Here is a 21,842-nt window from a genome sequence, read left to right as displayed (position 1 = left end):
GCCAATTTTAGCGTTATGGGGTATAGAAACAGGTTGAGCAGATCAAATGCAAGGAATGTGTCTCAGCTGCAAACCAAACCAGCATGTCTGAGCTTGTTGGGTGGGGTGCCATTCAGTGGTCAACTTTTCCTGACTCAGTTCCTTGATCATTATTGGCCCTTACAAAGTAAGTTGAATGGTATGGAAGGCTGTTACCCTGTGCTTTCTCAGCTTCAGACCTTTTCAGCCCACAGAGGTGGTTTAGGCACCCATTTCCCTCAACTCAGACAGCTGGGAGTGGGAAAGACCCAGTGGTGCAGAGTCCTTTTGTCTGCTCTGTTTCAGGCTTCGCCGCCAAAAAAACGTCTGCATTGGCACCTCCTCAGTAGTTAGTGCTGCTGTGGGCACATCCCTGACCTCTGTCCTATAGGGAGCAGCAGGTACCCAGCCCCATCCTCACCAAGTACCTGCAGGAAGGCACTGTTGGCCTCTCTGCTTCTGCCGCCATCAGTAGCTGGATAGGATGGCACCATCCTCAGACCCATCATGTTACATGCTCTCAGGCAGCTCTTGCCTGAAACTTGCTCCAGGTTCTTTCTCGACGGGCAAGTGGGCTGAAGGCCCATCCCATCAGTGTTCTGGTTTTTTGCCACCCCATGCCCAGACTGACCTCTTTAGTAGAGCTTTACCCTTTGCCCAGGAGATGGCAGTCTTACACGTTTCCTAAGTGGGGTACTGTGCCAGGAGCTCATTCTGCATCTGCACAGTGCAGGTGACACGTTGGGTAGGGAGAGCTGCAGGAGCTCAGAGACAAGCAGGGCAACTGCCACCTTCCCTCACAAGCAGTGGCTGCCACGTTACCTTCAAACTGGGGCCTCGGGCCCCTGAATGTCTGTGTGGTGGGCAGACCTCAGGAATATCCAAGACCACAAGCGTTAGCTCAGTGTCTGCCAAGCCTGTTGTGTCTGCAGTGCGGATGCACCAAATTGTGTCAAAACCACCACCCTGCATATGAGGGTAATTTGCAGCCTTTTTTCTTGAAAGGGAACAGTGATAAGCAGTTCCCCTTCTAGGACTGGGTGCAGCCCAGAGGCTGGCCCCCGGGGAAGGAAGGAGAGGGGTTTGGCGCTGATTACCACGCTGCTCACTCTGCTTCGCCTTCCTTACCCTCTGCACTGCTAACCGAGGACTTCTTAACTTTTGTTATACCTGAAGCGATTAAGTGTCTGCCTGGTGGGATTCTCTGTAGCCAGGTGACATGAGGGGCCTGTGTTGCTGAGCCAGTGCTTCTGGATGCTACCCTGTGTGGGCAACCCCTCAGGGACAGTTGATCAGAAATGCTAGTCTTAAAATCTTAAAAGATCAAACCGAATATTCCTTTTCATCTGTCACTATTAATCTTAAATTAGTTATTCTAACATTTCCTCCCCATATTTCATAAAGCTGATTTCCTCTCTCTTTCCTTTTCAGCAATACTGGAGTAACCGCTTCCTAAACCATTTTGCAGAAATTTAAGGGTGTTCAGTTGCGTGCATGTGCGTTTTTTAGAAACACATCTGCCAGCCCTCTGCATGATTGATGTTGGGGGGGGGAAAGAAAATTAGAAAAAACTCCCCAACTCATTGTGTGTTATGTGGAGGAAACGTGTATTACCAGTGGGGTTTTTAGCTTTTAAATCAAAATAATTACAAATGTACAGTTTAGCTTAATGAATCAGAAAGCCTCTCCAGAGAAATTTGGTTTCTTTGCTGCAAGAAGAATGAGGTTCTGAAACCTTATCCAAGAACTTAGAAGCCATCAGCCAAGTCTCCATATTTCTCTGTGCAAGATGTCATAGCTTAAATAAATGTACAATATTCAGTTGTAATGCATGCCTTCAGTTGTAAGTAGCCAGATTTCTCTATGGTGTCATTGAAACATGCTACTTTTTAATTGGCCCTGTACAGTTTGCTTATTTATAAATTTATTGAAAACACTACAGGTGTTGAATGGTTAAAAATGTAGGCTTCCAGTTCATAACTTCAGTTATTTTTTGAGTGTGCAGCTATTTTGCACTGTATTAAATGTAACTTATTTAATGAAATCAGACGCAGTAGACAGATGTTGGTGCAATACGAATATTGTGATGCATTTATATCAATAAAATGCTAAACGTCAATTTATCACAACGCATGTTTGACTTAGACTGTAAATAGAAAGCAGTTTGTTTCTGTGCTGGTAACAGGCATTGCACAGACATGGTTTCAGGTAAATAAATCTATTCTACGATAAGTTCACAGTGTGGTGTTGACTGTTCTCCTGCAGGAGGGGTGGGTGATGTGCACTGAGGGCCTCCAGACCTGCACCCTCAGCAGTTGTGCCCTTAGGTAGATAAAAGGGACAGAAAGTTCCTGTTGACTTTCTGCATAGGAGAGCAGAGTGGTAGAAGGTCTGGTTGTGTGACATGAGATCTATAAAATATTCCTGCCCTGGTTCCTGTCTCCCCTCAAGTATGAGAAAAAGAGTGTGTCATGAGTGGGGTTTTCAGAGGTAATTAACATGATTTAAAAGTTGTCAGCAGCTTGGAGACTATAGTGATGGAGAGATACTTGTAATACTACTCAGATGCAAAATGTAAAATTTTACATTCCCACTGTTAAGAGATACAGAAAAGAGCTGAGTAAACCAACTATACTCCAATTTAAAAAAAAGAGAAAGGAGGCCCCCCCCCCAAAAAAGGAACTGAAATCTATATACATGGGAAAAATATTTGATAAATTTTAACATCCATTCTGTAAAGGAAAAAAAAAAACTTTTGAGTACCCATAATTCCCATTTTTTGACATAATGAAAAATAAGCCAGAAGTATTGAATTCCAGAATTACACTCACCGTCCACTATTGCCCACAACTTAGCACTGTTCTGGAGAGTCACTGTAGTCAGACAAGAGAAGGGAAAATGCCTAGGAGTGAACAGAAAGGAGCAATGGTCATACTGGATCAATGAGAACACCTTATTTTTAGGAAAGTTTAATAATTTGGGGGAATTAACATCTTAGTATGAATGACACACACGTCATACATTATTAATAATATATGAAAATATCAACAAGTGTTTTAATCGGACTGATTCTAATAAAAATGAAGAAAATGCAAGAGTAGCAAGGAAGGGTACAAACCTCAGGTATAAAACCTACAGTCATTAAATGTATTATCTGAGAAAGGTGGCATTTTAGCTTAGTAGGTAAAAGTTGGGTTATCCATTATGTCACTGGTTATTCTGAAAAAAAATATGGCTGTATCCCTCACACCCAATCGACTGCAAATGGATCAGAAGATTTGAAAAATGAAGTTACACCCCCCAAAAGAAAAATGGCTAAATGATATAAACAAAACTTGTAAATATAAGATGTTCAATCTCACTAGCAAATTAAATTCACAATGAGATACCATTTCATGCCCATCAATTGACAAAAAAATGGGTCTTCTAATACCAAGGATGTGGACAATGGGCCATCCTTACATTGTAGAGCAATTGGGTATCATCATCTGGTACATTTACAGATGCTCTTAACATACAACCTGGCAGGTCCTTACCTTAGGGAGTTCCTCACAAGTGCTGGAAGGGCCATACCAGGATGTTTGCAAAAGAAAAGCACCAACCTAAATGACCAACAACAACAGGAAAATGGGTAAGTATATTTAAGGCACGTTGAAATCACTGCATCAGTGAAAATGAATAAACAAACCAGGCATCAGCAAATAAACCTCCCTGCACAGTGCCACCAAGTGCAGTGTATATCAAGTTTAAAATACGCAAAATAAGACCATATCATACTGGGGTTTTTTGTTTTGTCTTTTCTTGGCTGCACTGCACAGCATGCAGGACCTAGTTCCCTGACCAGTGGTCCAGCCTGTGGTGCGCCCCCTGCAGTGGAAGTGCAGAGTCTCAACCACTGGACAACCAGGGAACTCCATAACCACATTATACTCTTTAACCTGGCCCTAGGGCCAGTGCCTGTCTGTGCTAAGGCATGTGCACTAGCTTCCTTGATGAGAAAGTCCAGCTCACAGAAAGTCAGCTAAACTAAATAGCCACGTGGTGGGTTCACAGTGCAAGCTCCTCTCCTCTGTAGATTAGGAGCAAACAGATAAGTAACAAGTTCACAGACACCAGCCACAGGGATAGGAAGTGAGTAGGTGGATAGCGGTTAGTTCCAAGAGGAAGGGAGAGCAGAGTTTCACTTCTGTAAGTAATGCTTGGGTGCCATGTATGTAGGGGTTCATTATGCCTTTCGCAAATCTGAGATTTTTTTTTTTTTAAGTCATAAAAGTACCAGGAGAAAACATGGAAGCTGAGAAGACTTTCTAAGCATGACACAAAATCCCAGGAGAGTGATAAACTTGACTACATAAAAATGTAAAATTTTTGGAATAGCATACACCTCTCTGGAGTTAGTAAAATAGATGTGCTATGCATATAACAAAGAGCAAATTCTCTAAACATGCTAGCAAAGATAAAAGTTTAATGATCTCTCCTTTGCAGCTGGCATTAGGAAACAGCTCATGCTGATGGTGAAAATATAAATTGGCCCAATCTCTAGAGGGGAATCTGACAGTATCTATGACATTTTTAAACCTCCATACCCTTCGATCAAGCACTTCACTTTGGTGAAATCCCCCCACATGTTTACAAAGCCACACATAATCCTGCTGCACTATTGTTAGCAAAAGATTGGAAATAACCTGTATGTCCATCAATAAACAAGCTAGCTGTTAAATAAACTAAGAACATTCTTACCATGGAGTATTATGCAGCCTTCAGAAAACCCAAGGTTAGATCTATGAGCCAGCAAGGAATGACGTCCAATACATATTTTCTGCCCAGTGAAATATTCAAGTGCAGGTCCATCCATGTTGTCATAAAGGGCAAACTTTCATTTTTCATGGCTGAGTAATGTTCCATTGCTATGTTCCACATCTTTATCCATTCATCTACTGATGGGCACTTGGGTTGCTTCCATGTCTTGGCTATTGTAAATAATGCTGCAGTGAACATAGGGGTGCATGTATCTTTTCTAAAATACGCAGGAGTGGAATTACTACATCACATGGTAGCTCTATTTTTTTTGAGGAACCTCCATACTGTTTAGTGGCCATGCCAATTTACTTTCCCACCAGCAGTGCACGAGGGCTCCCTTTTCTCCACACCCTCCCCAACACTTGTGATTTGTTGTCATTTTGATAAGTCATTCTGACAGGTGTGAGGTAATACAGCTAACTGTGGTTCTGGTTTGCATTTCCCCGACTGTGATGTTGAGCATCTTTTTATGTACCTGTTGGCCATCTGTATGTCTTTGGAAGACTGTATTCAGATCATATGCCCATTTTTTAATCAGGTTTTTTGATGCTGAGTTGTATATTTTGGATATTAACCCCTTGTCATATGTATCATTTGCAAATATCTCCTCCCATTTAGTAGGTGGCCTTTTCATTTTGTTGATAGTTTCCTTTGCTGTGCAAAAGCTTTTTAGTTTGATGTAGTCACATTTGTTTGTTTTTGCTTTGTTTCCCTTGCTTGAGGAGACAGATCCAAAAAAATATTACTAAGACCAATGTCAAAGAGCATACTGCCTATGTTTTCTCCTAGAAGTTTTATGGTTTCAGGTCTTACATTTAAGTCTTTAATCCATTTTGACTTTACTTTTGTGCATGGTGTGAGAGTAGTCCAGTTTGATTCTTTTGCATGTAGCTGTCCAGTTTTCCCAAAACTATTTACTGAAGAGACTGTCTTTTCCCCATTGTGTATTCTTGCCTCCTTTGTCATAATTAATTGCACATATAGTCGTGGGCTCATTTGGGCTCTCTATTCTTTTCCATTGATCTATATGTGTTTTTTTGTGCTAGTACCATGCTATTTTGATGATTGTAGCTTTGTAGTATAGTTTGAAATCAGGGAACATATCTTCAGCTTCGTTCTTCTTTCTCAAGATTGTTTTGGCTATTTAGGGTCTTTTTTGTTTCCGTACAAATTTTAGAGTTATTTGCTCTAGATGTGTGAAAAATGCCACTGGTATTTTGATAGGGATTGCACTGAATCTGTAGATTGCCTGGGATAGTATGGTCATTTTAACAATATTCTTCCAATCCATTAGTATATTTTTCTTCCGTTTCTGTCTTCTTCAGCTTCTTTCATGAGTGTCTTATAGTTTTCAGAGTACAGGCTTTTTACCTCCTTAGATTTATTCCTAGGTATTTTACTCTTTTTGATGTGATTATAAATGGGATTTTTTCTTAATTTCTTTTTCTGATACTTAATTGTTAGTGTATAGAAATTCAACAGGTTTCTGTATATTAATTTTGTATCCTGCAACATTACCAAATTCATTGATGAGCTCTAATAATTTTTTGGTGGCATCTTGTGGATTTTCTATGTATAGTATCATGTCACCTGTAAACAATAAATTTATTTTTTATTTTTATTTTTGGCTGTGTTGGGTCTTTGTTGCTGTGCGCGGGCTTTCTCTGGTTGCGGCGAGCAGATGGCCTGTACTATGTTGAAGTATGTTCCTCTATATGTACTTTGTTGAGAGTTTTTATCATAAATGGATGTTGAATCTTGTCAAAAGCTTTTTCTCCATCTATTTATATGATCATCTGGCTTTTATTCTTCAGTTTGTTAATGTGGTATATAACACTTATTTGCAGATATTGAACTACCCTTGCATCCCTGAGATAAATCCCACTTGATCATGGTGTATGATCCTTTTTATGTATTGTTGAATTTGGTTTGCTAATATTTTCCTGAGGATTTTGCATCTATGTTCAGCAGTGATACTAGCCTCTAATTTTCTTTTTCTGTGACATCTCTGTCTGGTTTTGGTATCAGAGTGATTCTGGCATTGTAGAATGAGTTTGGAAACATTCCTTCCTCTGCAATTTCTTGAAATAGTTGAGAAAGATAGGTGTTAATTCTTCTCTAAATGTACAGAATTCATCTGTGAAGCCATCTGGTCCTACACTTTTGGGGAAGTTGTTTTATTGCTGATTGAACTTCATTAATGGTAACTGGTCTGTTCTGTTTATGTATTTTCTATTTCCTCCTGGTTCAGTCTTGGGAGAGCGTACATTTCTAGGAATTTGTTCATTTCTTCTAGGTTGTCCATTTTATTGGCATGTAGTTATTTGTAGTAGTCTCTTATGATCCTTTGTATTTCTGGGGTGTTGGTTGTGACTTCTCCTTTTTCATTTCTTTTTTTTTTTTAATTTATTTTTGGCTGCATTGGGTCTTCGTTGCTGCAGGCAGGCTTTCTCTAGTTGTGGTGAGCAGGGGCTACTCTTTGTTGCAGTGCACGTGCTTCTCATTGTGGTGGCTTCTCTTGTTGTGGAGCACGGGCTCTAGGCGCATGGGCTTCAGTAGTTGTGGCACGAGGGCTCAGTAGTTGTGGCTTGTGGGATCTAGATCACAGGCTCAGCAGTTGTGGCGCACAGGCTTAGTTGCTCCATGGCATGTGGGATCTTCCCAGACCAGGGCTCGAACCCGAGTCCCCTGCATTAGTAGGCGGATTCTTAACCCTTGCACCACCAGGGAAGCCCTTCATTTCTGATTTTATTGATTTGGGCCCTCTCTCTTTTTCTTGATGAGTCTGGCTGAAGGTTTATCAATTTTGTTTATTTTTTCAAAGAATCAGCTCTTAGTTTTTTTGATCCTTCCTATTGTTTTCTTAGTCTTTATTTCTGCTCTAATCTTTATGATTTCTTTCTTTCTACTAACTTTGGGTTTTGTTTGTTCTTCTTTTTCTAGTTCTTTTAGATGTAAAGTTAAGTTGTTTGAGATTTTTCTTGTTTCCTGAGCTAGGCTTGGATCACTATAAATTTCCCTCTTAGAACTGCTTCTGCTGCATCCCACAGATTTTGAATCATTCTGTTTTTGCTTTTATTTGTCTTCAAGTATTTTTTAAATTTCTTCTGTGATTTCTTCAGTGATCCACTGCTTGCTTAGTAGCATATTCCCCACAAGGGAAGAGAACAAAAGAAGAAAGGGAGAAAAAATAACTACAAAAACAACCCCCCAAACACTTAACAAAATGGCAATAAGTGGGACTTCCCTGGTGGCGCAGTGGTTAAGAATCCACCTGCCAATGCAGGGGACCCAGGTTCGAGCCCTGATTCGGGAAGATCCCACATGCCACAGAGCAACTAAGCCCGTGCGCCACAACTACTGAGCCTGTGCTCTAGAGCCCGCGAGCCACAACTACTGAAGCCCGCGCACCTAGAGCCTGTGCTCCGCAACAAGAGAAGCCACCGCAATGAGAAGCCCGCGCACCACAATGAAGAGTAGCCCCCGCTCGCCGCAACTAGAGAAAGCCCGCACACAGCAATGAAGACCTGATGGCTGCATCAGGCTGCATAAATAAATAAATTTATTATTTTTTTTAATGGCAGTAAGTACATACCTATCAATAATTACTTTAAATGTAAATGGACTAAATGCTCCAAGACATAGAGTGACTGAATGGATACAAAAAGAAGACCCATATATATACTGCCTTCAAGAGACTCATCTCAGATCAAAAGGCATACTGAAAGTGAGAGGATGGAAAAAGGCATTCTATGCAAAGGGAAATGAAAAGAATGCTGGAGTAGCAATACTTGTGTCAGACAAAATAGATTTTGAAACAAAGACTTTAACAGGAGGCAAAGGACATTACATAGTGATCAAGGGATCAATCCAAAGAGAAGACATAACAACTCTATATATATATTCACCCAACACAGGAGCACCTAAATACATAAAGCAAATATTAACAGACATAAAGGGAGAAATTGACAGTAACACAATATTAGTAGGGGACTTTAACACACCACTTAGATCGATGGACATATCATCCAGACAGAAAACACTGGCCTTGAATGACACATTAGAACAAATGGAATATATATATAAAACATCCCATCCAAAAGGAGCAGAATACACATTCTTTTCAAGTACATATGTAACATTCTCCAGGACAGAGTCATAAACTGGGGTTGGTAAATTTAAGAAAACTGAAATCATAGCAAACATCTTTTCTGACCACAATGCTATGATACTAGAAATCAAGTATAAGAAAAAAACAGAAGCAAAAAAAACCCTGCAAACACACAAACATGTAGAGGTTAAATAATATTCTACCATTTCTTTTAAAAAACAAGAAGTTTTCAGTAATGATGATTGCTGAGAATAACTGAAAATGCTGTGATATAGATGGCAGATGGTGGTAGCCAGTTTTCTCACTGCTGGAGCAGGAGGCTACAGATAAGCAAGGGAAGACAGCTAGAATGATCCATGTGGTAGTGAATTACAGTTGGAAACAGCAGGATAAATTATGTTTAGCTTAATATTAATACAGACAATTCCATATAGAAATATTTCTAGTTATGTGTATACACATATGTATTGCACTGTCAACTGAGTGGGCCAAGAAGCAAGGACACTCCAGTGGCGATGAGCACACTTAGCTCCTAGTTTAGGTTTCTGATGCCATTCTCCAATTAAAGGAATCAAGTCTCCTTGGAGAAAATGGCTGATTCTAGAACTGAGGCAGAAAATGTACAAATGCCTGGAGAACACTAGTGCCAGAAAGTAAGGAAGTGCTCAAACACAAAATCAATGATCAAGGAGATGAAGTTATGTCAAAGGGACACAGGAGCCAAGTGAAGAAGCTTTGAATGGCCAAAGCTGGAACAATTAGAGCAATAAAATAAAGTAGTATTGAATTATAATCCAAAGTATAAAATAAACATCCATGAGTTCATATTGATATAAATAAATGGGAGAAAACAGAAATCTCCCTTGTAGAAGAAATCCAAGTAATTTCTATAGGCAATCTGCCATTACAGAGGTGAAGTTCTTTAAGCCTGAGCTTAAATCACATAGTGACTTCCTTCCAAAGAGTACATATGGGGACGTCCCTGGTGGCACAGTGGTTAAACATCCGCCTGCCAATGCAGGGGATGCGCATTCGACCCCTGGTCCAGGAAGATGCCACATGCCGCGGAGCAACTAAGCCCGTGCGCCACAACTACTGAGCCCACATGTTGCAACTACTGAAGCCCAAGCATCTAGAGCCCGTGCTCCACAACAAGAGAAGCCACCACAATGAGAAGCCCCGCACATTGCAATGGAGAGCAGCCCCCCCACTCACTGCAACTAGAGAAAGCCCATGTGCAGCAACAAAGGCCCAGTGCAGCCCCCCACCCCCCAAAAAAAAGAGTACATATAATGTAGACAGGGGAAAAAGTAACTCAGAGTGAAGAAACCTGACAGACCCTACCTCAGCTAAGTGATGTCATCCTGAGAGCATGTACCCTTGATATGAAGTGAAGAGGACGACATTTTACCTGTGGTCTTCCTCCCAAAACACATAACCTCAGTCTAATCAAAGGAAAAACATCTGACAAATCCCAAAAGACACTCTGCAAAATCCCTGACCAATGGTCCTTAAAACTGTTGAGGTCATCAAAAAGAAGGAAAGTCTGAGAAACTTTCACAGCCAAGAGAAGCCTAAGAACACATGCTGACTAAATGCAGTACGGTATCCTGAATGGGATCCTGGAATAGAAATAGGAAAAGACTAACGAAATCTGAATAAATTACGGACTTTAGTTAATAATAATGTATAAGTATCATTAAAAATGTACCATATTGTTAAAAAATGTTAATAACAAGGGAATCTGGGTCTGGCGTATATGAGAACCCTCTGTACTATCTGCTTAATTTTTCCATAAGTCTAAAAGCATTCTATATTATATATATATATATATATATATATGACTCAGCCACAAAAAAGAATGAAATCTTGCCATTTGCAACAACATGGATGGATACATACCACATCTCCTTTATCCATTCTTCCACTGTAAAGCTGGTTTCATGATTTTGTGTGTGCCCTTTAAAAGCACCCACTGACCTTTGAAGCCAAATGTTCTGGGGACTCGTTTTCCTAGTGTGACGTCCCTGGGCTAGGGAGCCCAATGTGGGGCTCAGACCCCTTTACTCCTTGGGGAGAACCTCTCTAATTGTAATTATCCTCCCATTTGTGGTTCGCCTACCTGGGGGTATAGGTCTTGACTATACTGTGTCTCCACCCTTCCTACTTGTCTCATGGTTCCTTCATTTTATCTTTAGTTGCAGAAGATCTTTTCTGCTAGTCTTCATGTCGTTCTCGTCAATAGTTGTTGTGTATAAATAGTTGTAGTTTTGCTGTGCCCATGGAAGGAGATGAGCTCAGGGTCTTCTTATTCCACAATCTTGCCCACTCACCAAATTTTTTAAAAATCCTCATAGAAGCATCGAAGAACTATAAGGTGGTCCAGAATTTCCAGGCAAAAATCTAAGAGAAAGCAAGAGAGATCATCAGAATACCCACTAGGAGAGGTCAACTTTTCTCCTAGTGGCATCTACCTATCCAAATAAACTAAGCTGTGAATACAAGCAGGGGTTTTGAGGGCTCACAGAGTAAAAAAGGCAAAGTCAAATCCAGGGCCCACCAAAAGTGGGAAGTCTCAAAGGACATTAAGCTGTGACCCCTGAAGGGCTAACACCTCAGGGTACAAGCAAACCTTCCCCAAAACTCAAAGAATGGTAGGCAGCATTGCCTTGGTGCTGAGCAGAACCAGGAAAATATCTGCAGCCCAAACTCTATCCTAGTGGTGACCTATGAAACCTCAAGGCATGAATTTAAAGTCACTGACAGTACTCCTAAGCACCAAGCAGAAATAAATGTAAATCCTGTCTGGGGGAAAGGCACCTTCATTTTACGTCATAGGAGAACCACACAATTATTTTTCAAAGCAGCACACAGTAGAAGACAACCAAGTACATAAGAAAACAAGGTACCATAAGTGAGAGCCTACAGAAACACACATTACAGATCCACACAGACTTCACATATGGGAAGTATTAGATATAAAACATTCATACTGGGACTTCCTTGGTGGTCCACTGGTAAAGAATCCGCCTTCCAATGCAGGGGACGCGGGTTGGATCCCTGGTCAGGGAACTAAGGTCCCACATGCCGCAGGGCAACTAAGCCTGCACACCACAACTACTGAGCTTCCACGCCTCAACTAGAGAGCCTGCATGCTGCAAACTACAGAGCCCATGAGCTCTGGAACCCGAGCGCCACAACTACAGAGCCCACATGCCCTGGAGCCTGTGCGCCACAACTAGAGAAGAGAAAACCCGTACACCACAATTAGAGAGAAGCTCGTGCACTGCAACAAAAGATCCCGCATGCCACAGCTAAGACCCGACACAGCCAAAAATAAATAAATAATTAAATCTTTTAAATAAATAAATAAATAAAAAGAACACATTCATGCTTACTTTGCTTAAAGAAAAATAGATGAAAATCTGCAGGACACAGGAATTATTAAAAGTGAACAAAGGGGGACTTCCCTGGCAGTCCAGTGGTTGAGACTTCACCTTCCAATGCAGGGGGTGCAGATCTGATCCCGGGTTGGGGAGCTAAGATCCCACATGCCTCACGGCCAAAAAACCAAAACATAAAACAGAAGCAACATTGTAACAAAGTCAATAAAGACTTTAAAAAATGGTCCATATCAAAAAAAAATCTTAAAAGAAAAAAAAAGTTAACATAGGGACTTCCCTGGCGGTCCAGTGGTTAAGACTCCATGCTTCCACTGAAGGGGGCACAGGTTTGATCCCTGGTCTGGGAACTAAGATCCCACATGCTGCAGTGCAGCCAAAAAAAAGGGAACATAGCAGAGAGGGAAGTTAAATGGAACCCTAGAAATGAAAAGTACAATAACCAAAACTAAAAACTTAATGGATGGATGGACGTGGTATCAGAGTGGACACTGCAAAATAACAAATGAAGTGGAAGACAGATGAAAAGAAAATACAGCAGAATGCAGCAGAGAAAGGAAAAAAAAGCTAGAAAATACAGAAGGAAGGTAAAAATACCTGGAAGATAGACTGAGAAAGGTGACAAAGTCAAATATACATTTTATCATAGTTTCAGAAGACGAGAGTATGAGAGAGGTATTATTTGAAGAGGAAATGGCTGAGAATTTTCTAGAAGTGATAATCCAGATGCAAGAATCCCAACAAATCGCAAAAAGTGTAAATAACAAGAAATCCGGCCCTAGAAATAGTATAGTGAACTGCAGAGAAGCAAAGACAGAGAAAATCTTAAAAGCAACAGAGGGCAAAAAAAAAAGGCACTACCTTTAAGGAGTGACAGCCTACTGCTGACTTCACAACAGTTAGTGGAGGCCAGAAAACAGTGAGATGACAGCTTCATGTGCTGAAATTACTGGCAACCTAGAATACTAAACCTGGAGAAAATATACAGTAATTAAAGAATCAAAGTCAAATATTTTCAGACAAACAAAAACAGAATTCTTCACCAGCAGACTCACACTAAGGGAAACTCTAGATGGGGGGCAGGGGTAAGCAATCTAAGTGATGTGCAGGCCTCTGTCACCCAGGAGCATGGCAACGTCACTGGCTAGCTCCAGATTTAGATACACTGGTAAGTATGTTGCTATTTCCTAGGGTAAACACTAAATGACAGAAATAGAGGCAAGACTAACAAATCAACAGAAGGACAAAAATGAAAGAAATCTAAAAAGATATTAAAAAAATGAAAAGGATATAAAAAATAGAAAGGATAATAGAAGGTGATAGAGCCAACCCCAAATATAATCAATAGTAACATTATAAGAACATACTAAATATGTTATTCCTGTTGCTCTGTTTCTGAGAGAGTGATTTCCGCATGACCCAGATATTTCTATTTTGAAAAGCAATCCATGCTTCTAATATGATTCCAGCAGCAGGAAGAGATACAAACATGTCCAGCAGTCAGCTAGGAAGTGTTGGAGGAGCTGAAACTGACTGCTTTTTCATCAAAATTAGTAGAAATTATAAAATACATTTTGTAAGTTAAACTTACTTAAAATCAAAATGGTTTTAATTCAGGACTAAAAGTGTACAAAGTTTAACATTTTTATGTCTTTGATATTTATACATCATGACCTATTAAGAAAGATTTCACTGAATATGGAAAGTTTACTTTTTAAATAAACTCTGCCGATGAACAGTACAGGTACAAAACGGGGGGTGGTATAGTATATATGCAAACATGCAATTTCAAATTATTTCTGAAAAAATACACAAGAAACTAGTAATTATGATTGCTTCTGAGGAGGGAATTAGGAGAAGAAAGAAGACGGGGAAGTTTCACCTTATGCCCTTTTGAAAATTGTGAATCTAACTTAAGAAAATATATTAGACCATCTGATGCTAACAATTTAATGGAAGTGCAAAGAGCTAAGAATAGCCAGAACACTTCTAAGAATAAGATCAAGGAGTCTTGCCCTTCCAAATATCAATAAATTTTATAAAGCTACAGTAAAATTAAGACAGTGAGGTATAGGTGCTGGGATAGAAAAACTGACCAATGGTATGGAAAAGAGAGCTTAGAAACAGAGTTGCTCATTTCGAACACCTGATTTGTAACCCAGCTGGCATTAAAGATCAGTGGAAAAAGCAGGTAATTTTTTAATACCTGATGGTTATGCATGTTTAAACCTAAATTTTTAAAAATCAATAAAATTGGATCCCTACCTCACACCATACATACAGGAGAATAAATTTTTGACTCTGAGATAAGGAAAGATATCATAAGAATTAGAAAATACAACCATAGGGAATTCCCTGGTGGCCTAGTGGTTAGGATTCTGGGCTTTCACTGCCGTGGCCCAAGTTCAATCCCTGGTTGGGGAACTGAGATCCCACAAGTCACACGGTGTGGCCAAAAAACAACAGGAAAGGAAGGAAGGAAGGAAGGAGGGAGGGAGGAAGGAAGGAAGGAAGGAAGGAAGGAGGGAGGGAGGGAGGAGGGAAGGAAGGAAGGAAATACAACCATAAAGAAAAAGACTGGTAAATTCAAGTACATTAAAATTAAGACCGTCTGTTAATCAAAGATACTATTGGGGCTTCCCTGGTGGCGCAGTGGTTAAGAATCTGCCTGCCAATTCAGGCGACACAGGTTTGAGCCCTGGTCCAAGAAGATCCCACATGCTGCGGAGCAACTAAGCCCATGCGCCACAACTACTGAGCCTGTGCTCTAGAGCCTGCAAACCACAACTACTGAAGCCTGTGTGCCACAAATACTGAAGCCTGCGCGCCACAACTACTGAAGCTTGCGCGCCTAAAGCCTGTGATCTGCAACAAGAGAAGCCACCACAATGAGAAGGTCTCGCACTGCAACGAAGAGTAGCCCCTGCTCGCCACAACTAGAGAAAGCCCGTGCACAGCAACGAAGACCCAACGCAGCCAAAAAATAAACAAAATAAATCTAAAAAAAAAAAAAAAAAGATACTATTAAAGAGAGTGAAGGAGACTTCCCTGGTGGTCCAGTGGTTAAGAATCCGCCTTCCAATGCAGGGGACACAGGTTTGATCCCTGGTCAGGGAACTAAGATCCCGCAGGCTGTGGGGCAACTAAGCCCACGTACCTCAACTACAGAGCCCACGCACCACAACTAGAGAGCATGCACGCTGCAACTAGACAGAAGCCCGCATGCCTCAACAAAAGATCCCGTGTGCCTCAACTAAGACCCGACGCAGCCAAAAATAAATAAATAAATATTTCCAAAAAATAAAGAAAGAAAGAAGGCTGGAGATAGCATAGCTCTGACTTCCAAAGATGAAAAAACAAAAAGGTGAATGTTAAAAAAGAGAATGAAAAGGCAAGTCACAAACTGGAAGAAGGTATCTGCAACTCATATTCTGAATTACATCCAGAATATATAAAGAACTTCTGTGAATTAATAAGAAAAATAAATGCAATAGAAAAATGGGCAAAAAATTTTTTCACAGAAGAGGAAGCACAAGTAATTCCTAGATATATGAAATGATGTTCAATCTTGTTACAAAAACAGAAACTTGTAAATTAAAATCACTATGCCATCCCACATCCAGGAGAAAATTAAGGTTTGACAATACCAAATGCCAGTGAGGAACTGGGACAAAGGACTGCAGGTGTGCATGTAAATTTGTACAACTTCTTTGGAAAACAGTTTGACAATATCTGGTAAAACTGAACACGCGCATACCTTACACCCATCAGTTCCACCTGAGTATAACCCTACACAAGTCTGTGCTTATGTACAGAAGTCACATATGAAAACATACACAGCAGCAATGTTTGAAAAAAACTAGAAACAACTAAAATGTCCATCATTGGCAGAATTAATAAGATGGGGGTGTTGGATACACCCCGTGGAATATTATATAGCAATGAAAAATGAACGTAGTATCCTACGAATGCCTGACCACTCCTCACCAAATTTTCAAGGAAAGTCATCAAAAAAAAAAAAAAGGATAGTCTGAGAAACTTTCACAGCCAAGAGGAACCTAAGGAGACATGATGATGTCTAAATGTAGTGTGCTACCCTGGATGGAACCCTGGAACCAAAAAAGGATATAAGGTAAAAACTAAAGGAAACTTGAATAAACTATGGACTTTTGTTAATAATAATGTAACAGTCTTAATTGTAATAAACATGCCATACTAATGTAAGATGTTAGCAGGGAAAACTGTGTGCAGGGTATATGGGTATTCTCTGTACTATCTACTCAATTTTTCTATAAATCTAAAACTGTTCTAAAAATAATGTCTATCAATTAAAAATGAAGCTATAGGAGTATTAATATGAATCAATATTTAAAATGTTAAGTAAGGGTATCATGGAAAAATATAGACAACATGACTATTTACATTAAATTCAAGAACAGCAAATAAATGTGTTTAGGATAAAAACATGGTAAAACTGAAAATAAAATGGAAAAACAATATTACAGGTGAGAAAAATGAGCTATCTGTTCAAGGTTCACTTGAACTTCCAGGGTCAGAAAGTAAAGGAAGTATATAAAAACAAGATTCAGAATAGTGGTTACCTCTGGCAGGGGTAGTGGAGAAAGGTGGGCAGAAGGAGGGAGGGAATGGGATGTTACCAGTTTTGAGCACAAGGGGTCTTCTGGGATTGTGAAAATGTTCTATTTCTTGTCCTGGATAAAGTGTACATGTGTGTTTCTACATATTTTCATATACTTCTATATGTATGCTATATTTTACAAATTTTACATTTTTATTTAAAAAGAAAGGAAAAACTTATCTGTCCCCTAGGCAGGCTCTGGCCCTAGTGCCCTGGCACAATTATTCCTCATGGGAGGCGGTTCTCCTAGACTTGGTTAGGGGTCTTCACATGGCCTTGTCCTCTGAGGTGGCTCCCTCTGGCCTCCCCTAAGCTGACAGAAGCTGTCTTTCTGGTCAACACGGCTGGTTAGAGTAGCTCCAGATGGGGACTGTGCATAGGGGTCATCTCTGTCCCTTCCCATCAAACACCATCAAGCTCAGCAAAGCAGCAGCATGGGACTGGGGAGCAGTAGGGGCCTGGGGGGCTTTGGAGATCAGCTTCTTTCAGCCCATCAAGGACGGGGCTTCAGTCTTGGCACCACCCAGGCTGGAGGGCAGAGGCCTCTCTCAGAAAAGATCCCTGCTTGCTACCATTCCCTCTCAATTCCTGAACAAAATCCCCACTGCCCCAGGGGCCTGACAAGGGAGATGGGCTGGTGGGTAGAGTGGACTGAAGTCATAAGTGGAAAATGATCCAAAAATTAAAAATAATTTCTCTGGGCCACAGACCCATGTAGGACTAAACCTGGCACTGAGAGGGGCTCAGGGCAAATCTGTTCATCCAGCACCAAAGGGGGCCAGAGGGCAAGGCTCATGTCCACAAGGATGCTGACCCCAAAAGGACCAAGGTTTAGCCTTGGGAGGCCACTCCCCTCCCACACGACCCACCCAAAGGCTCCAATGCTGACAGCCCTGCCACAAAGCCCCACACACTGGACGACCCAGAGAGGGGTCCCGACTCCCTGAGTTCTCTTCCAAAAGAAGATGGAGGCACAGAGAGGTTAAGGGCCATGTAGCCAGTGACAGGCCATTGACCTGAGCCTTCTACCTGGTGGTAGGGACAGGCCCTTCCTTTGAGAGGCTCAGCCCTCCTAGTGGGGAGGGTTGAATTCCTCCAAGGAGGCACTGAAAGAAGGATGGAGGCTCAGAGAGGACACAAGTAGCCCGCAATCACCACTGCCACACACACACACACAAACACACGCACGCACACACACACGATAAGCCTCATCAAGCACGGTCTCCCTCAGCCCTAAGATAGAGATGTGACCTCAGTCCAGGAAACACTCTCCAACCCAAGGCCAGCAAGGGCTGTCCCATGGGGGAAGGGGTCCCCAAATCCCAAAGGCCTGAGAAAGCAAAGGTAGAGGCCTCAGCAGACCTCACCAGTCCACCATAAGCTCCCACTCCAGCAAGAGGAAGTGAGATGGGAGTTCCAGAGACTGGGAATCTCCTGGTTCACCCCTAACCTGAAGCCAATGGATGGACTCCCTAGGTAGACTGGGGCAGCTGGGGCACACTGACCAGAGACAGGGAGGCCACAGGGCTGGCCTGAGCTTACAGATTCACTTCACAGAAACAGGACCAGCTAGTCAGCCCCCTTGAAAATTCCAAAAAAGATCACTATATCCTTTCACTCTGAAATCCCCCTCCTGGGAATTTACCCAAAGAAGGAAAAAGCTGTGAGCACAACGGAGGTCACCACAGGGTTGTTTATATAGAGACAGACACTGGAAGATTGAAGTGGTCAGCAAGAGCTGCATAGTGATGGTGTTGCCCTTGCCAAATGGTTTGGCAGCCCTTAAATCCAGCAAGACTGAGGATTAAGATGGACAGCAAGGGGTGCTTAGAGCCCATTTTTTCCTTAACAGACTAGAAAATTGTGCAGAGATCGCAGTTAAGAACACACAAAAACTCTAAGATGAGAAATCTTGGACAGATGAAGACTGTTTGCTCATCTATGAAATGCGGCTAATTTCAGTGATGCCTCAGGAGTGTGAGGCTAAAATGTGATAACACAGGCACAGGGCTTACCTTATAGCTCAGGCCGGACGAGTGCTCAAGAAATAGCAAATCAAAATGATACGAGCTTTTATCACACCGAAGACCGGTAAAAAACAAAAACGCTTGATGACACCAGTGTTTACTGAGGGTTCAGGAAACAAGCACTCCTATCTATTGTTGGAGAGCAATCTGACAGCATCCATCAAAGCCTTTAAATGTACATACTCTGAGATCAGAAATTTTACTACAAGGAACTTGAACTCTGTCTTTGGAATACTATGCCAAAACATGTTCATGGTAGTGCAGACTGTAATAATTATATACAAAGCTGGAAACAGGGGTCTACCAACAGCAGAAGGGTTACAACAGAAATGGTTCCATCCACAGAATGGGATTCTGTGGAACTGTTAAGGCAAGGAAGAGCACAGTGATACCGCTGGCAGGAACTTCCGTGTGTACAGCATGACCAATTTAGTGTAACTTTCATATACATTATCATTAGGTAAAAGCTCAAGACTATTTTTCTAAATGTAGTCCAGAAAATTTATTTTGTGGAGACACTGGGATTCAGTAGGTTGGGAAGTAGATATATTTTTAATTTTATACCTTTCTCTCTTAATTTTAACCATGTGTACGTTTATATAACGTCTATATATTACAAACACATGGGTTGACAGGGTTATCTGAATGGCAGAATTACAGGCCATTTCTTTTTTTTGGATATATGTATTTTTTTTTAACCATCTTAACCATTTTTAACCATCTTAACCATTTTTAAGTAGTTTGTTATACAACCATCACCACCACCCGTCTCCAGAGTTTTTTCAACATTCCAAACTTGTACTCATTAAGCTCCCCATTCCCCCTCCCTCCAGGCCCTGGTAACCACCATTCTACTTTGTCTCTATGAATCTAACTCCTCTAGGGGTCTCATATAAGCAGAATCATTCTACTGTCCTTTAGTGACCGGCTTATTTCACTTAGCATAATGTCCTTAAGGTTTATCCATACTGTTAACATGTGGCAGGATTTACTTTCTTTTTAAGGTTGAATAATATTCCTTTGTATGGCTATACTATATTTTGTTTGTCCATTCATCCAACAATGGACATTTGGGTTATTTCCATTGTGAACAGTGTTGCTATGAACACAGGTGTGCAAGCATCTGAGACCCTGCTTCAATTCTTTTGGGTATATACCCAGAAGTGGAATTGCTGGTTCATATGGTAAATGTTTAAATTTTTGAAGAACTGCCAGACTGTTTTCCACAGCAGCTATATTATCTTCCCGCCAGCAATGTATGAGGGTACTTGGTTATTTTTAAACTGTTTTCTTCTAATGGCTGCTAAGGAGACTTACGTGATCTTCTGGATTTTCTTGGTGTTGCTGGTACCATGTAGTTTGTGAAATAAGTAACATGTTCTGTGATGGCAACAACTGACATCTTGCACACACCCTGGCCCCAAATGGTGGAGGCCCAGGTGTAGCCAGGGCAGGTCAGAGCGTCTAGACAATAAAAGCCTGCCCTCTGTGGCCCGTGAGTGGTACCCCTTCCACTGCCCCAGGGCAGGGAAGCTCCTGGGGGAAGTGGAAAACCTTAGTAAGGCACTTACCTCAACAGGCCCTCCCAGTGCCAGGAATTCCTGGCAGGCCTGGTTATGGCTGCTGTCCCTGGACGCTGAAGTGAGGTTCTTGTTGAGTCAGGCCTCACTGCCTGTTGTCAGCAGAGAGAATGCGGCAGGCAGTGCCCATGGCTTCGGGGTCAGCAAGCAGGCCTGGGCATGGGCTCAAGAGGCCTGGTCATGAGAGTTGCCCCACCCACAGGCAACTACAGAGTGAGGCCCCCAGGGGCCCTCTAAGGTCAGGCCTGCAGCTTCTGGGGCCCTCAAACACTTCTCCCAGGTTTCTCAATATTTGGACCAGGGAACACCTGCATCAGAATAGTAAATTGGGATGGGATTAAAGATGCAGACTCTTGGGCCCAGGGCCCAGACTTGGATTAAAGTTTGGTGTCCAGCCTAGAAATCTGTATCACTGAGAAGCATAATCAAGTTTCAGAATTACAGATTCAGGCAAAAGCTGGCCTCATTCTCTGGGAAAGAATTCAGAGGCAGGAGTATGGCCTCCAAACTAAGGCTGGCAAGGAGCACTCCTGACATGAGCTCTGTAGGGGTCACATCTGCCAGGTCCCTGGCACACAGCATGGGTTCAGAAACGAAGAGTGAAGGGCCAAGGTGGAGGGCATGGAACACCCTTCCTTAGGACCCTGCCTCCCTGCTCAGCAGAGGGACCTCCAGGAGAGAAGAGCAAGGCTTCAGAGTGATACCACCAGTCCCCAGTTCCCCAGGAAAGAATTGGCATTCTAGCATCTCCATTACCCTCGTGATGGCAATGATGTTCCCAATGGGGACCATGATGAACTCCTCACAGGATTATTCAGTCCTCAGCCCAGAGGATGAGGGAGCCCAGAGCATGGAGGCTAACCACCTGGCCCCTGACCCACAGCACTAACAGGTGAGCTCAGACTTTTAGAACCCAACCCAGTCTGATTCCAAACCTGTGCTTCAAACAATCTGGAAGGAGCCAGGAGGAATGACAAGCATCAGTTAAAACATCCCCACATTGGCCGTGCGAAAATGCAGACAGCAGAAGGTACCTGTGGTGACTGCAGGCATGTGGAAGGGCATCCCTTATAAGGTTGCTTGGTCTCCTGCAAGTGGATCAGTGGGACAGCGACAGGGCTGGTCAGCCTGATTGTGCCCCTGCTTCCTGGGGCTCCTCACTCTCATGAGGTTTTCTGTTTATGAGAGCAATTGACTGGCAGGGAAGAGCTTCAGCACCCTCCAACTCAAACTCCTCTGATTCTTTGAAGTAAACTGAGAGTGTTT

At 41.9% G+C, this 21,842-nt stretch overlaps 1 protein-coding gene and 1 long non-coding RNA gene across 2 annotated transcripts in view; one reads left to right on the top strand and one right to left on the bottom strand.

Annotated features, from left to right (window-relative positions):
- The window catches only part of ATP2A2 (ATPase sarcoplasmic/endoplasmic reticulum Ca2+ transporting 2), a 62,445-nt gene extending 60,195 nt beyond the window's left edge, over positions 1-2,250 (top strand). Inside the window, 1 exon segment of the mRNA XM_082355866.1 lies at positions 1,450-2,250. The gene's annotated coding sequence lies outside the window, so the exon portion shown is untranslated.
- LOC309611480 overlaps positions 1-20,542 on the bottom strand; it is a 79,018-nt gene extending 58,476 nt beyond the window's left edge. Inside the window, exons 1-4 of the long non-coding RNA XR_014234546.1 lie at positions 13,192-20,542; positions 11,052-11,332; positions 3,555-3,620; positions 2,850-2,920 (exon numbers count right to left, since the gene is read on the bottom strand). This is a non-coding gene — a long non-coding RNA (uncharacterized lncRNA). The remainder of the gene's footprint in view (positions 1-2,849; positions 2,921-3,554; positions 3,621-11,051; positions 11,333-13,191) is intronic.
- Between the last annotated feature and the right edge of the window lie 1,300 nt (positions 20,543-21,842).

Source organism: Balaenoptera borealis, assembly GCF_965194805.1.
Source record: "Balaenoptera borealis genome assembly, chromosome: 14".
Lineage (NCBI taxonomy): Eukaryota > Metazoa > Chordata > Mammalia > Artiodactyla > Balaenopteridae > Balaenoptera > Balaenoptera borealis.
The sequence above is the reverse complement of the archived record's forward strand: the minus strand, read 5'-3'. Positions and strand labels throughout refer to the sequence as shown.